Genomic DNA, 15,556 nt, shown 5'->3' with positions numbered 1-15,556 from the left:
CAAATACCGATGGACAAATGGAATAATAAACGACTACAACGAATTATGGTCAAAGCTATATTGTACATCACACACGGGATCTGATAACACTTCGCCAGAAGGATCTTCTTGTTATTTATGTTCTAACTTTCAGAGAAATACTCATGTCACAAGCTTTTATTAAAAGATCCGTCTGAAAGCGGTGATATTAAATTCTGGCGAGGTCTCAACGTATGCTTATAGTTAACTGATGTGTCTATGTGTGTTTAAATAATAACAAAATGCAATTTGTAAAAAAAATCTTCTTCAATTATCGCACAAGTTTTATCTAGGCATGCTGAAAAAAATACCATTATACTTCAGTTATAATTAATACGCGATAAACATGACGATAAGATCCTTGTTTTTTTTTTTTTTTTTGTTTTTCCTAATAATTTTTATTTGTGTAATATTTTTTCATTATAATAAATTTTTATTTAATTAAAAGATATTAGAAAATTTATTAGTTTGAAAATTAAATTTATTGGCTCTTAATTTAAAGAAAATAATAATGTAATGTGTACTTGCTCGTTTGTGTTTTGTGTGCTTATAGAATGAAAAACTTTTTTAAGAAAATCTATTATAAAATTGCAATTAAATTGACATGTTTAAAACCACGCCTTTCCATCCATCAGAGTGAATTGCAAGGATAATTACACATACAAATTAAAAAAGGAAGACAACGCAAAAAAAATCATTTTATATGTAAGATAATATGCATACATACACACATATGTACATACATTTTCCCTTACACAATTAATATATATGAATTTCTATGCATTTAACTATCTTTATAAGCTGGATAAATAATTGAATATGTGGGAGGTTCATATTCCTTTTGTTAAAATAATAACATAGAAAAAAGTGTTCAGAAAACTAAACACAAAAAAAAAAAACAAAAATTATACATAGTATTTCCGCTCTATTATAAATACATTAAATGAAGTGCATTCTATCTTATTTTTCCGATTCAATTGAATTTTTGTTGTCTTTTTATTAACCCTCCCCTGTTTTTCTTTTACTCCCTCTTTTAAATTTTTTCCAATTCATATCCTTTATTTTTTATGTTATTAGGTGAGAATTTGTTTTGTTTGAAATTTTTTTTTATATATTTTACATACATTGTACGCAGTACATGTTATTACTGTTATCTATACATGACTAGGGACAAAGGGGTGATGAATATAAAATTGAAAATTAATTATATTATTATTATTTTTTTTTCCTTATTCTATTGAGTTTTTATTTGCAATTTTCATATAAAAAAAAAATCAGATTTGATCAGCACATAACCGAAAGTGTTACAGTCTGATTTCTTCCAAAAGTTCCGAATTAAACTTTATATATGAAATTTCAAGTAAATCTATTGAATATTTTCTTCATAATGATCAAAAATGTAAAACAGGCCCCCTAAAAAGTGCAGTTCCCTGATATATCACAAAAGTAGATCAATCCGTACAGTAGTCAAAATAAACTTAGATATAAAATTTCATCAAAATCGGTTCAGCCGAACTTTGAGATACACGCGTGCACACACAGACCGACTGGGTTGCTAAAAATAGTTAATTTACTCTTCCCTATCATGGAGAAGTGCGTTCCCACCAAAAACTCGATATGCAAAATTTGTTACCATCACATAACCTACCTATTATATTCACGGAATACGGTCGCTAAAAAACTAGTTCATATATAAATTGATAAGTTTTTCTAATAAAAGTAGGAACTGAAAAACAAAACAACAAAACAGGAGGACTAAAAACAATATTGTAATAAAAAATGTTATACGAAAGGAAACGGAAAGAATTAAATTATTGCATTGCAAAATAATTATATGGTGCGTCTGCCTGTGTATGTACATAGAAAGATAGTTTTTATTTTTTTCACATTAGAGAAAACTTTATTTTATATTTTTTTATTATATTATTGTTTACCTTAAGTAATAAATTTCGTATTTCTATATTTTTTGTTGTTGCTCTGCAATATAATAGAAAATTGCAGTTTTGGTTTCCCTTTGCAAGAAAAATAAAAATATTCAATTATAAAATGACTTTTTATTATAAATTAAAATTAATTAAATATAATAGTTGCCTACATTTAAATTAATTGATTTCAATATAATAATTTAAAAAATATAAATTCAACATAATTATGGTAGGTAACAAGATCAAAAAATTCAATTCGGAATAAAAAGTTTATTAACCATTAACACTCACACTTATTTTCGTGAAATAATTTACTCACACTGGGGCCTACCTTCCAATATGTAATATTCATTTTAAAAATTGAAAATTATATAGTTTTGCTTAAACCTAGGTTTCTTAAAAAAAATATCAATTACAGCCTGAAATATCAATCCTATTTCTTATTAAAAACCATTATTTAATTCATAACTTTTTAGAACAAAATAGGTGCTCGGTGTAAATTTCAAATGGCCGAAAAACACAATTTGCACGGGAAGAAAGTTTTCTTATCGCCTTTCTTGAGACAAAAAGCAAATTTTAGACAAAAAAATTTTTATCATTCTTTAAGTTTCCAATGACAAAAAAAAAAAATTAAAATCCAAATCCTTTAAACATTACTTACACTGGGGTTTCTCAGACCCCAAAACAACTTTAAGGCTATTTTTTGGGTATTTTTGCGCAAAGATATTTACCGTTCAATTTCTTATCGTAGACTTCTTGTCGTAGATAATAAAAAAGAAAATTTATACATATATATTTCCCGAATTGTTTACACTAACTTTCAAAAAGAAATCAATAAATTAAATTCTGTTATGGTCTACCAGACCCCAAGTGTGAGTATCTCGGGTTAAATTGTCTTGAATATATTGAATGAAATATGGTTATATAAAACCGTTTTAAAATTTTAGAATTTTATATGAAAATCTACATCTTTTTACAACAAAAATTCATTAGAATTTTGTTGACTATACCTTGCGTATATCATGAATATAAAATTATATGTATATGTAAATTACATTTTTCAAATTTTGGCAAACGCATTACTTTTTTTTTCCCCCTTTTAAAATATTTGCTTAAAAAATGAGAATTTTTCATTAAAGGAGTGAAAAGAGAAAATAAAATTTTTGTAGACCTTGAACTGTTTTATTCTCAGTAATATGAGAATTTGAGCTGTATTAAGATAATCGTGCCAAAATTTATTGTAGGTATGCAGGTTTACTATTGAAAAAATCAAAACTATGCTTAAATAACTTATAAAAAATAACAAGCCCTTCTCCATAATTATGCAAGTTTATTAAATAAAATTTACTTTTATTTTTAAAAACTGACCGGCACGGTACACTGTATCTAACACTTGCACGTCTTTTTTTTTGAAGTGCAACTATGATTTTATTAATTTTACTCTATAATTTGGAATTGGCAGACGGATCTTGTATTAGATACAATTTTTCAATTAAAGTAGAATCGTAAATTTTATTATTAAAGAAAAATATTATTGATATTGTGTATTTGTTTTTATAATTGTTATATAGATTGTGAATGCGTATTACGTAAGCTTTATTCAAAATAATTTGTAGGGTACAAAAATACACCAACATAACTGGAGCTATACAACTAAAACTCACGCTAAAAATTGAATCATTGAGCCCTATGAATGCAAGTTAAACAAAAGTCGGATCTCTAACAAGAATTCTTTTCAAAATAGGTGTAACTGTTCTAAAATAATTATAAAGTACCTACACATTGCATGTATGTATGTATGCATGTATGTAGATAATATTAACAATTTCATAGTTAATTCTAATGTGCAATAAAATTATATGTGCATACAATATATGTACATACATATAAAAATTATATATTTATTAGCAAATGAAATTTGAAGTATTCAAATAAGATATTTAGTGGGTTACTTGTAGCTTACGCTTATTAATTGTAAGCACATTACATATCTACATACCATATATACCATAAATATAAAATTATATTAATAGGTATGTACATTAATATGATCTGAAGCATGTGTACATAATAATATTAATAAACAAATAAGCAATTTGTATAATCAGTGATAAAGCTCATTCCAAAATTAAATATTCGCAAAGCTTTAATTATATGTACTTTTTACTTGATACATAGGTATATATATATATATATATATATATTTATGCATATATTCAGTTAGAGATATATATGTGTCTACTTAAATTGCTACAAACATAAAATAAAAATAAATTGAGCATAATTTTTTTTTGTGTTGCTTAAACAAAAAAAAAACAAAACTTACGTAAAATTAAATAACAAAGCAAACAAAAATACAAAAACAACACAACAACCGAAGAAACCTGTAAAGCATAAATACACTTATGTATGTAGGTACGTACGTACGTCACTTCTATTTAAATTTATTCATCAACAAATTATAACATTTATACAAAAACAGCTACAAGAAAAATAAAAAAATTTTTTAAAGTGTTTTTTTAAAATAATTAATTCATAATTGAGAGAAACTTTCGTTTTATGCTGACATGATTGCCTGGTCATAAGTTGAACTGATTGAAGATCAAAGAAAAAAAAAAAACTTTTTTGAATGTTAATGTCAAGGTGGTTTTTCAATTAATTCCTCCATTCATTCAACTAACCCATTCATTTTATAATTAACAAAAAAAAATAAATAAATATTAATAATCGACAAGAAATGATCGTATAAGAAAATATATAAAAAATGGTCAAGGTGGCCAGCTAAATCAATATTTGGTTTTTATAAAAATGTTGATAAATTTTAAAAATTTCTTTATAATTAAATTTATTGATAACATTCACTGATTAATATTTTTTTAAATTTAATTTTTTTGTAATTTGAGTTTTTGTAATGCCTCAGGCATTTTGTAGTATAACTGTTTCCGTGGTGTAGTGGTTATCACATCCGCCTAACACGCGGAAGGTCCCCGGTTCGAAACCGGGCGGAAACAATTTTTTTTGCAACAATAGATCTATAAAAAAAAATTTTAAAATTTTTAAATATTTTCGAAAAAAAAATTAGATTTTTTTTTTATTTTGAAAAATAAAAATTAATAATATTTTATTTTGTGGATTACACGAGACTAATAAGGCATTTAGATACTCAGTTTATTGAAATATTGTTATACATATTATAATAAAATACATACGTAACATATACATTAATAAATAAGTAATTAAAATATTATAAGTATTGGTATGTATATTGCTTATGAGATTTACCGTACTGCACCGCCACTGATTAATGAAGCTTTTACAATCTTCATACTAGTCTTAAAAGTAAATTGATTTAGAGTGCTTTTGCTCTTGCAAATACATAAATATGTACATGAGCCATAATATATGAAGTTTACCATTATACGATCTACTTTAATATTGAGTAGGTATATAAAAATGGAATTCATTGATTCTAACCAAGAATACAGTAATTATAACAGTATTAGAACAGAATACTGTTATCAAATTGAATACTCGTATATTATTAAAAATAATTTAATATTTTGAATAAATTTCTAAATTTATATTGCAAATTCAAAAAAAAAAAATTTTTTATTAATGACATTATTTTGATTGAAAATTTAATTTTTTTTTTAATATTACATTTGTCTGATAAAATTTTAAAAGTTATTTCTTATCTAAATCAAAATTTTTAATTCTGAATTCAAATTGTTGTGATTTATTTAAAGTAAATACGTTAAGTGTTTCCGTGGTGTAGTGGTTATCACATCCGCCTAACACGCGGAAGGTCCCCGGTTCGAAACCGGGCGGAAACAAACTAGGTTTTTTTTTAAAGTAAAAATTCTCTATTTTATTTAAAAATGGCGTTTTTTAACAATGTGCATTGAAAAATAAATGTTAAAAAAATAATCTTAATTGTTTCAATAGAAGAAAAAAAGTTAGGTAAATTTAAAATTATTTTGTTATACTTTTTTGTCAAATGGGATAAAAACTCTTAAAATCCTCAAATATTTGAATTTGAACAATAGCACATCAAAATGAATTTGAGGAGAAATATCTAAAATTTGATTTGACATATTAACTTTATTCTAGGTTTCAACAATTTTGTAATACTTTTGTATTGAATAGTTCCAATTTGAAAGATAAATGCATGGAGGATAAACCCATTTGTTAACTTAAATTTATCAATTTAACTTTTAAATCTATTTCGGATGGAAGAGTTCACTTAGAGGAAAACTGAGAATAGTATATTGCTAAAATTACATACAATGAAAAGTAATTAAAAAATTTTTGAAAATTCTGTTATATTACTTAAGTAAGCTACTAATAGCCGATTCTAACAATTTGAAAAAGTTTCAAAACGTTATTTTCAGTTTCGAAATATTGATGAATACAGTAAAATTTTGGATTATATATTTAATTTATGCCTATGTAAGTGTAATTAACATAAGAACTAAAATAACAACACATGTCTCTTTCATAAATAAAAATCTAAAATAAATATATGTTTTCGCCCGGGATTGAACCGGGGACCTTCCGCGTGTTAGGCGGATGTGATAACCACTACACCACGAAAACCAGTTAAAGGTTAATGTTGAAATAAGAGTGTTGTACTTTTCCTTACCAAAAATTTTAAAAATATATAATAGTGTTTATTAAAATCCAAGTGTAGCATTTTGTAAATATAAAATTTACCTTACTTTTTAAAATTTTTACCGGCCTGTGCTTTTGTGCAATAATTATGAAAAATTCTTAAAAGTAAATTATAATTTTTTAAAATTGAACTATAATAATTCAAGGGTTTATTCAAGCCCACAGCTTAATAATGAATTTTTCAGTGTGCGTGTGTGTTCATTGATTAAAATAATTTCCAAACTCAGACACTTACCTAAAATGAAACAAAAAGAAAATGTTATTATTAATAGAGTAATAATTATTATTAAATTAACAAAATATTTTATTAAAAAATCTTAATTAATATAGAATTTTTAAACTAACTACTGATACAATGCAATGATTGAATTCTGCAGTTCTGACTGTGAGAGCTTTTATTAGTTAAAACTGCAATGCAATAAAACTACTAAAGCTAACATAAACTGCCAACATAAACTCTGGTACCAAAATATTTGATTTATATTCTCTATTACATCTCTTCAAAAGATCTTCTATCGATTCGACAGAAGATCTTTTAGAGTTCTACCAACGAAAAAAGAATGCTTTTTGCAGCAAACTACAAAAACGTGCTGCCATTTTTATTAGAACTGCCAACGCGAATTCAACCTATTTTGAATATTAGGAAAATCATGACCTTAATCAAATTTTAAAGGATTAAAAAATGATAAGGCCTGCTGGAAACATGATAATTTTTTTAAGATAAATGTGCTTTAAAATTAATATTTTATAGGTATTTTGACATTCCGGTTTCCGTAAGTTTGGCTTTACACATTCGAGATTTTTATTTTTTATACCTTCCCAACAGCAATTATATTGAGATTCCAGGATTTATCTTTGTGCAGAATGTCACCTAAATATTTCAAATTTGTTTTACAACACTTTTTTCAATTATATTTGTATACATTAAATTTCTGACTAAATCTTAGTTATAGCCTTATAGTATGGCTATAACTAAGGATAATTTATACAACACTTCTCTTTTCAAAATTAATTTTTATTAAAAAATAGAAATTTAATTTTATATACATAATTATGCATTATAGTAATTTTACATTTTCATAACATACCTATATGAAATTTTCATTTTGAAAATATAAAGGAAAAGTGCTCTTAATGCTATTCAAAAATAATAATAAAATTTTATTATTAAAAATATCAAATATATACACCTAATACATAATATATAACAGATATTTTAATCATATATATTTAGTTTATTTTTAGCACATTTCCAAGAAAATTTCGAAAATATGTGCTTCTAAATTAAATTCAGGCCGTTCTTGTGTGAGTTTACAAAATTTGTATACCTCTTAAGATGAAAATCTAAAATTTTAAAAATAAATGGACTCCATCTGAGTTATCTACATATTTAAAACCGTAGGGCGGGAGAGTGATTTACAATGTATTGGTGAGGACAATGGACACAAATATTATGCAGAACATCTTTTAAAAAAAAAAGAAGTATTTACACTTGGAAATGTGCTAATTTCCCAAACGTTGGCTTAATCCGAATTTATTCCATATCTAGCAACTGATATGAAAGTCGTGTAAGAAGTACTCAATATTTTTATGTTAATATTTTGTCTTCTTAAATAAAATTTCGAAAACTATACATATACAATGCATATTTAAAATAAATTTTGCAATATAAAATAAAGTAAAGGGTATAATAGGTACATTGAAATGAATAAAGTTATACAAATAATATTTAATAAAATTTTATTATTATTTGTATATTACTTTGTTAGTTTTCTTTTTTTGTTTTTGACTGTTATATGCTTTTTTGTGAAAGAGCAACAAATGTTGCGTGAAATTGCATAATATTTATTTTTTTAAAAATATTTAATATTGAATTTCAATAGCAAAACGATATATACTGTTATACAAATATTACATACTGTTATACATTATAATATTATAAAATATTGTTATCCTAAGATTGAATGCAATTAAATATTATGGCATATTATATTATAAAGTTTTAGTTATACAAATATTTTGAAAAGAAATTTAGAAAACTATAAGAAATTGTTTTCTTAGTAAATTATCCTTGTAAAATAAGCGAAATATTAAAAAAACTACACTGAGTCCCTAAAATACTTTTATATTTAATCCATTCGCGGTCATATACGAATACACTCGTTATAATAGAGCCAACCTCTAGATTATGACGAATACCTATACTCGACAAAATTCGCTTTAATCAAAGAATTAGAACGAAAATACTTGTTAAGTGTTATAAAAATGTAAATTGTTTGTGTGCGTTTAGACACTCATCAAGCGTGTATTTTGTTATATGTAAATAATGTAGAGCTAAAAAAAATATTTTACACCATAATTCGATGTTTCCATTCCGAGCTTTATTTAAACTTGTCGCGGCAGATATGGTCGTCATGCGTTTTTTCATTTATTTTGATATTTTGAAAAGCACGCCCGGCGTTACTCGTCACAAGTTCAAAACTAAATTTATGTTTTAACTTTAACAATTTTTAAATTTCTTTTCATTTGCTATTTGCCGAATTCTTAAATTTATGGAAGATACGAATAGATGGAAGTTACCATCTAAACAAAAATTTTGTTTGAGCACCTTAATATTTATTTACTGTAAATTCAAAATTCTCATATTATATTAAACTATCAAATGTTCGAGTACAGCAATGGAGATATGTGCGTAACGTCATTCAGATAGATAATGAATGAGAATACATACTTAAAACGCATCCTTTCATTGCTATGTAACAAGTAAATTAAGAACATCTCTCAATGACAATATGAAGAATCATATAGAATCTCTTATAATAACTAGTATTTTCAGCTTAAAATTATAATTTTTAAAATATTCGAAAGTATGTGCTATACATCCTATATATACATCCTTAAAAATTTATTAAATAAATTTTTGCAGACTAATGAAACTTTAGAATTCAAATGATTTTAATAAAGATAAAAAATAATCTATTTTGTTTTTTTTTTCTTTTTTCAAAAATTTTAACCAAATGTGTGAATATTTAAAGATTTTTAAATGTATATGCTTCCATTTTACGGGATGCTTATGATCATTTGACATACATAAAATACTACCAAATAAACTGTCCTAAAATATAAATATAATATGATTAAATACACATAATATACGAACACCATATATATACTGAAGGATAATAGAATTTATGACATTAGTATTTTATGCATGCAGTCATGTCAATCATTTTTATATTCTTTAGAGACATTGCATGTGTATATGATGCCACACAAGGACTTAAAATACATAAGAACAATGTGTATACATACATTGTAGCTATAGCCCTTCATATGTTTTCTATATGAGTAATATAATATTGACTTTATAATATTCTAGAGAGACTAAAACAATCTGTGTTGGCGACACTATATTATGTACAACACTATAAAAGAATAACAAAAATGACAAAATACATAATACGAGTATATAAATCTATATATGAATTTTATTTTAAAAAGAAACTATAATATTGCATACGATGCCGGCTTGAACACTATGCTCCTCATTGCTCTTAATATTTTACATTATGTATACAAAATTTCATATATAACTATTCTTTCATTTTACAGTAAATAGCACTGTACACAAAATGTGTAGATGGCTATATATATATATATATATATATATGTATAAACTATAAAATGTTACAAGAAAATTTATGAGCCTAAAAGTATACTATAAAGAATTGTATATAAGATAAGTGTATTATATAATAACAATAATAATAGTGGATATTAAAAATTTTCAAAACTATATTCAACAGGATATTATTAAAATTTTATAAAAATAAATAAATTTATTTTTACCGACCGTATTGTGTAAACAATAGGTAGGTTATGTGATGGCAACAAATTTTGCATATCGAGTTTTCGGTGGGAACGTACTTCTCCATAGTAGGGAAGTGTAAATAAACTATTTTTAGCAACCTGTCGGTCTGTCGGTCTGTCGGTCTGTCGGTCTGTCGGTCTGTGTGTGCACGCGTGTATCTCAAGTTCGGCTGAACCGATTTTGATGAAATTTTATATGTAAGTTTGTTTCCGCCATGGCACGGATCGATCAACTTTTGGTATATATCAGGCCTCGGGAACTGCACTTTTTTGAAGAAACTATTCAACCGATTTACTTGAAATTTTATATATAAGCTCAGCTCGACCGTCCGCAAAAATTCGTATATTTTGGAAGAAATCAGGCATCGGCAACTAGGTGTTTACTACGGGCCAAATATACATTTTTGTGTATATAAAGAGAAATAATAAACCGATTTCATTGAAATTTAATATATGAACTCCTCGTATTAAAACAATGAACATATAAATTTTTTGGAAAGATCAGGGCTCGAAAACGGATTTGCGGGCCGATTTTACATTTTTCACCATTTTGAAGAAAGTATTCAACCGATTTACTTGAAATTTCATATATAAGCTTTGCTCGATCATACGCAAAAATTCCTAACTTTTGGAAGAAATCAGGCATCAGCAACTGGGCGTTTACTACGGGCCAAATATACATTTTTGTGTATATAAAGAGAAATAATCAACCGATTTCATTGAAATTTAATATATGAATTCCCCGTATTAAAACAATGAAATGTAAATTTTTTGGAAAGTTCAGGCATCGGCAACTAGACGTTTACTACGGGCCAAACATACACTTTTGTGTATATAAAGAGAAATAATCAACCGATTTCATTGAAATTTAATAAATGAATTCCTCATATTAAAGCAATGAACATATAACTTTTTTGGAAAGATCACCGCTCGAGAACTGATTTGCGGGCCGATTTTACATTTTTCACCATATCCACAGAACGAATTGATGGAATTTCTTGAAATTTGATATTTGAGTTCTGGTTGTTACCGAAACTAACTGGCGAGCATTTCAGGGAATTCGGATAGCACAAAGCGAAACTCTACTAAGAGCCAAATTTACATTTTTCTAAGTATGTTAACTATAAGCTTACTAATGTCCTAAAAATTGGAAAGAAGTATTTAACAGACATTTTTATAATATTCTGTAACACTTTCATTTAACTAGACAATACACAATGCGGTCGGTTATGTGCTGACCACATCAGATTTTTTACTATTTGGATTTCTTATTAAAATACCGTGAAAAAATGTTTTTGTTTTCTTTTTTCCGCGAAATAATATTTATGTAGTATAACAATTGTGTATTGCTGTTATACAAAATTAAAAAAATCACATTTTCTTTTTAGATAGCGAAAGGATTTATTATGACAAACTTTATACCGAATATTGAAGAAATTTACGATTACTTGCGTTATGAAACGTAATTTTTTTATGTGAAATTAATTTTGCAATAATTATTTATGCAAAGCAACACAAGATGACACGCAAAACACAAAGACTATGCATGTTAAGAGATTAGATTTACAACCAAACTATTGCAGATCGAAGATTTTAAAGCAAAATTATGCATATGTATTAGATAAATAATTGTTAAAAAGATACTTAGAAAGTGCTTAATTAAGTATACTTGCGTCGTAAGCAATTATTACAAGAAATTCTTATGTAGGTAATATTAATTATCAATATCCCTCCTTGGATTGGGAATAATACTATTTTGCTGTAATATTCGGAAAAAAACAATTATAAACTGCCTATGAGAGGAAATATTTTTAATTCTTCGACTATTTAAAATTTAAGCTTTATTAACACGTTTGCGACCAATGCGTCAAATGAGATACGTTGCAGTTTTGTTCTTAAAAATACCATGTATCACCGGTAACCAAAAAAATATTTAAATTAACCAATAGAATTAAAGTAAATGAAAACTGAAAATGTAATTTCTCAATTTTGTGATTGCTATGATTTCTCAATGGGTGACGCATTGGTTCCTGGGGTAAATTTTTTTTTTGTGATCACCATGGGTGACGCATTGGGGAAGCTTTCACCGGTCAACACCGAACGTGTTAAAATATTAGATATTTGCAGCCTCATCCCTTCATGTCCACTAATAAATATAGAAGAATTTATTTTTTGCCTTAGTAATTGCCTTACTAATTTCGGCTCTTTCAATACTATTATCTTCAATACTAAGTTTCATCCAAATTTTAAATGCCTTCAAATTTCTTGCAGTTACACTTTTATTTTATTGATAGAGTCCTAAAAAAATAAAATTATATTTAAAATTCAAAATAAATTTCTATTATACTATATTAGTGTTTATCAGTTTATTGTGTACAAAAGCAATTTAGACCTTGCATACACAGCTCCACATAACTACATGTTTTGTACAAATATTTGAATTTTTATATAGTTATATAAGAATTTATATAGATATATGTTATATATTATTTTGTTTATTGTATAAGGATATAAGTCAAATGAAAATTTCATTTTGAAAAAAAAAAAAAAAAATCCATTTTAGTGGTGCGTAACAAGTTTATTGGCGCCAATTTGGCCGACTGATGCTGATATTTGAATATATAGATGTAGTATAATGTAAATATTATAATATAGCTGATATAATGTATTATATATCGATATATATGTAGTAAATATACGTATATGTAGTAGATATATAAGAACATAATACTATTATGTATATGTATGTATTGAAAAAAATAAGCAAAAATTCTAGTTTTATGATGAATGTGAGTATGAAAGAGATAGTTGGAAAAAAAAATATGTAATAGGATTGTTGATGATTCACAAAATTATGAGAAGAGAAATGACAGGAAGGGAAGTGCAGAGAAGAGAAAAGAGTAAGAAGAGAAGAAAAAATATAGGAAAAAAAATGTTTGCTTCTTTTGTTTTTTTTTATTTTTATTTTTTGTAATATGTTTTAAGGACATTATTTGTGGGTGTTCTATTTTCTATCCATATTTAATTTTCTACTTTATTTTTTGTTTTTTCGTTCTCTTTTTTTTTTTATTTTATTTTTATTTTCCAAATGTTATATAAGAACGATAGGAGATAGAACAAGCAGGCGGCAAATTTTTATTTTAGTTTCAGTTTATAATATAAATGGGATTTTGGTGTTATTGTTTTTGATGTTTTATAAGGATATTTAGGAATTTTATATTATTTGTATATTTAAATGTATTTACATCAGAATATATATATAATTTTATACATTATATACATGTACATCATAGTGTGTATGTTGTATATTTTTTATATATTAAATTTGTACGTTAAATTTACTTTTGATTCATGTTATTATTCTTATTATTTTTGGTGTGTAGAAACACTATTTTTTCCGATATACATACATACATACATCTATATTACATAATATCATTTGTTGCGCCATAAGGAAATTTATTTTTTATATATAATTTTCAAATACATATATATGTATGTATCCGTATAGACAGTATTGTAAATATATTAAAATTCGAGGTAATAAAAAAGGAAAAAAACGAGAGAGACAAGTAATTTTCATTATCTTATTATTATTTGTTTTGAAATCCTTAACGTTATATACGAGGTTACCCTTTTTTTCCCCCCGTTTCTCAGCTTCAGTTCTTAATACAGTTATAATACTGTATTGAATGGCTATTTACTTATAGCTATACACCATAGGTACTTATTTCTTCTTAAATAATTTTATAATTGAATTAAATTAATTTTTTTTTGTAAATTAATTAAAAAAAAAATTGTAATTTTTATGGTGTCATTAAAATTTTACATCTGCTTAAAAATATACTTTAAATGTTTATAATAAAATAGTCAGGACGAATAATATTATAAATTGTATATTACGTTATTTATTAGGAAAATGTAAAAAAAAATGTATATAATTCAGAGTTAAAGTTGTGGAATGAAAATTTAAAACAATTAATTGCATTTTTTACTTTTAAGATTATGATACTGCAATTATGGCAGTAGCATCTCAAATATTGAAGACGCCACCAGAAAGTTGCAGTAGGCAAGCAATAGTTTTGATGCTTGAACCAAGAAATGGAAAATAAAATTAAATGAAACTAAGTCTGCACAAGTAAATTTTACAAATAAAGTTCTTGTACACCCCGCACGTATTGACTTAAATGAGGTAAATGTTGTGCAGGAAAATGCGGCAAAATATATAGGAATGACACTGGATATTAAGTTAAAATGGAAGGAACATATTAAGAAGAAAAAGGCAGAATTAGAATTATAATATAAAGAAATGTATTGGCTCCTAGGTCGCAAGTTAAGGTTGCCGATACAGTATAAGATCCTGTTTTATAACCAAATTATTAAACCGGTTTGGTTGTATCATATGAAGTTGTGGGGATGTGCCAAACAAATACATGTACAGCGAATACGAAACGTTATAGAATAGGGTTTTGCGGAATATGGTGGATACCCCTTGGTATGTGCAAAATGGAAATTTGCACAAAGATCTAAAGGGCGGTGAGATATAGAGCTCGTCTGAAGCAATATGTCAACGTAGAGGCCTCTCGGCTCCTAGTTATCCGGAAAAGAGTACTTTGCCTTCTGATTGAGAGCAAAATGCGCTTCACCAAGTTGGAGAGCGTTAAATCTCTTTCAATCTATATTAAAGAAAATTTGATGGTTGGTTTAAGGGGACTAGTATCATAATATAAGGAGGAGGTTTTTGTAGTAAAACACATAACTAACTATGGGTTACCAGGGATTACCTAAACCAAGAGCCAGGATTTAAGATTACCCAACAGCCAGGATTGCTTCTAAGAAAATTGAATAGCCCAACACCTAGGATTGTTTCCACAAACATTGAATTGCTCAACACCGTGGATTCTTTTCAAAAGCGTTGAATTGCCCAACACCGTGTATTGTTGGTAAGAAATATTGCATTTCATTTGCCACCTGAGAATAATTTTAATAAGTATATCATTATAAATTATTGATTATTAATAATGTGATCGTGGACTTTTAAGAACAAGAACCGTATTTTAAACATTTGTTGT

The 15,556-nt window shown here is 26.1% G+C and overlaps 1 protein-coding gene and 3 non-coding genes across 4 annotated transcripts in view; 2 read left to right on the top strand and 2 right to left on the bottom strand.

Moving 5' to 3' along the window:
* LOC129614201 (matrix metalloproteinase-2-like) overlaps positions 1–15,556 on the bottom strand; it is a 94,192-nt gene that overhangs the window by 31,137 nt on the left and 47,499 nt on the right. The window lies entirely within an intron of this gene.
* Positions 4,882–4,954, top strand: Trnav-aac (transfer RNA valine (anticodon AAC)). The gene has a single exon. It is a non-coding gene; the product is annotated as a tRNA-Val (tRNA).
* Positions 5,704–5,776, top strand: Trnav-aac (transfer RNA valine (anticodon AAC)). Its single transcript has one exon. It is a non-coding gene; the product is annotated as a tRNA-Val (tRNA).
* On the bottom strand, positions 6,467–6,539 carry Trnav-aac (transfer RNA valine (anticodon AAC)). Its single transcript has one exon. It is a non-coding gene; the product is annotated as a tRNA-Val (tRNA).

This window comes from Condylostylus longicornis, unplaced genomic scaffold (assembly GCF_029603195.1).
Source record: "Condylostylus longicornis isolate FDR11 unplaced genomic scaffold, ASM2960319v2 ptg000106l, whole genome shotgun sequence".
In the NCBI taxonomy this organism is placed as follows: domain Eukaryota; kingdom Metazoa; phylum Arthropoda; class Insecta; order Diptera; family Dolichopodidae; genus Condylostylus; species Condylostylus longicornis.
Note: the sequence above shows the minus strand (reverse complement) of the source record. Positions and strands in the feature narration are given on the sequence as shown.